The sequence below is a fragment of the Pseudorasbora parva genome, chromosome 21, assembly GCF_024679245.1.
Source record: "Pseudorasbora parva isolate DD20220531a chromosome 21, ASM2467924v1, whole genome shotgun sequence".
Lineage (NCBI taxonomy): Eukaryota > Metazoa > Chordata > Actinopteri > Cypriniformes > Gobionidae > Pseudorasbora > Pseudorasbora parva.
In genome coordinates this window covers 8,014,695-8,017,361 of record NC_090192.1, presented here as the reverse complement: position 1 = coordinate 8,017,361, position 2,667 = coordinate 8,014,695, and the positions used below count along the sequence as shown (strand labels likewise).

Below are 2,667 nucleotides of genomic sequence, written 5' to 3'. Positions count from 1 at the left end.
TGTGCAGCCTCCAACTGGATGATGCGACGGCAGCCATATTGCGCCAGAACGCCCACCGTACACCAGCTGATTGGTGGAGAGGAGACAATGAAGGAGGAGCGATGAAGCCAATCATTATATGGGGGTTATTAGGAGGCCATGATGGACAGGGGCCAATGGGCAAATTTGGCCAGGATTCCGGGGTTACACCCCTATACTCTTTATCGATGGACATCCTGGGATTTTTAATGACCACAGAGAGTCGGGACCTTGGTTTTAACGTCTCATCCGAAAGACGTTGCTCTTTGACAGTATAGTGTCCCCATCACTATACTGGGGCATTAGGACCCACACAGACCACAGGGTGAGCGCCCCCTGCTGGCCTCACTAACACCTCTACCAGCAGCTACCTGGTTTTCCCAGTTGGTCTCCCATCCAGGTACTGACCAGGCTCAGCCCTGCTTAGCTTCAACGGGAAACCAGTCTTGGGTTACAGGGTGATATGGCTGCTGGTTAAAATGTTTAACTTGATCTCACTCATTTGTACATTAAATAATAATGTACAGGCCTACTGGCCTACAGAAAGGTACAGAAATTGAATCCAGTAATCAAATGTAAAATAACTGCATATTTAACTGTTTAAATTAAAGATGTATCCTCATTAAACTTACAAAAGCTATTCAATTAAGAGCAGTGAGGGAGTTATCTTTTGTTCGACATTAAACAGACAGCAGTAAAGGTTACTGCCCCTTTAAGGCCTAATGCAGGGATATGTGTCGTCTTTCTCGGCTGTACAAAGTTCTCTTAAGGCATATGCAGACTATGTCTCCTAGGATACTCATCAAGATGGACATGTTGACATACTTTTTGTGTGAGTTTGTCCATTCAAGCGCAAGACTTGCGCACTGTGAGACGAGTGACCGCTTTCGGATGAGTGCACCTTCTCACAGCATGCAAAACTCAGCATTCTTGACAAGAATTCTTGACAAGAAAGTCGCTGATGCGACTTTCATTCGCATCTTCTGGCTCTACATCCGGGTGATGACGGCGAAAATGACTGGTCATATTCGGATATATGGCAGCACTCGCATGCATTGAACACAGTTGACAAAGTGAGACCATTTTGCCCGTTTTTCTTTAATTAGCGCTGTTGTTGTAGCGTATCACTGAGGAGCCAGCACATGTATCCATCGACAGAAACATAAACAAAGCTTTTTTTTCAAATTATTATAGATGCGTCATCAGATGTGAGATGAACCACATACGTCCACAACGCAGATATGTTGCTTTAGACAATATCGTGGAGGTCTGGGTTTCTGTTTGCGTCATCACAACATTTTGGCCGTGTTGTTTCGGTGATAAAAGTCTTTCGGCTGAAAATTTTCGGTGGCTGAAACTTCGGTGCTTCCCTATACAAGACCACTTATAATCCACGCAAGATCTTACCCCGTGTGGTCAAAACTATCACAAGGACGTTGAGCAAAAATCCAGAACCAGATGGGGTGACCTAGTGAATGACCTGCAGAGAGCTGGGATCAAAGTAACAAAGGCTACCATCAGTAACACTATGCCACCAGGGACTCAAATCTTGCAGTGCCAGACGTGTCCCCATGCTTAAGCCAGTCTGAGGCCCGGGCCCGCCTGAAGTTTGCTAGAGAGCATTTGGATGATCCAGAAGGGGATTGGGAGACTGTCATGTGGTCAAATAAAAACCAAAATAGAAGCTTTTGGTAAAAACTCAACTTGTCAAGAATGCTGAGTTGCACCATACCTACTGTGAAGCATGGGGGTGGGGACACTTTATGCTTTGGGGCTGTTTTTCTGCAAAGGGACCAGAATGACTGATCCGTGTAAAGGAAAGAATGAATGGAGCCATGTATTGTGAGATTTTGAGTAAAAACTTCCTTCCATCAGCAGGGTCATTGAAGATGAAGCATGGCTGGGTCGTTCAGCATGACAATGATCCCAACACACAACCAGGCAACGAAGGAGTGGCTTCGTACGAAGCATTTCAAGGTCCTGGAGTGGCCTAGCCAGTCTCCAGATCTCAACCCAATAGAAAATCTTTGGAGGGAGTTGAAAATCCGTGTTGCTCACCAGCGGCCAAAAAACATCACTGCTCTAGAGGAGATCTGCAAAAAGGAAGGGGCCAAACTACCAGCAACAGTGTGTAAAAACCTTGTGGTTACTTACAGAAAACATTTGACCTCTGTCATTGCCAAAAAAGGATATACAACAAAGTATTGAGAATAAATTTTATTATTGAACAAATATTTATTTCCCACCATAAATTGCAAATAATTTATAAAAAATTTAGTTAATACAATGAACATTTATGAGAATCGACAAACTCTATTCAAATATTCTTAAAAGATTGTGTAAGCATATAGGGTAAATGTGTGTTTTATTTGTGATGATGCAGTGAAACATGCCATATTTTGCTATTTTCATGATTTATCAATTTTTTTATGTGGTTCAGATACAATAATATTTGAGTTTATATTTATTAAACCAATTTCCTTCACTGTATCAACTCAATTTTTTTATTTCAATAAACTCAAAATTTTAAGGCAACCAGGTTACTTACTTTTTTAAGTTAAACCAACAACATATTTTTACAGTGTAGTTGAAATGTATGATGAAAATTACAGGCCTCTCTCTTCTTTTTAAGTGGAGGAACATGCACAA

The 2,667-nt window shown here is 42.0% G+C and overlaps 1 pseudogene; it reads right to left on the bottom strand.

Moving 5' to 3' along the window:
* Window positions 1-376: 376 nt before the first annotated feature.
* LOC137056596 (5S ribosomal RNA) lies at window positions 377-493 on the bottom strand (annotated as a pseudogene).
* Window positions 494-2,667: the final 2,174 nt, after the last annotated feature.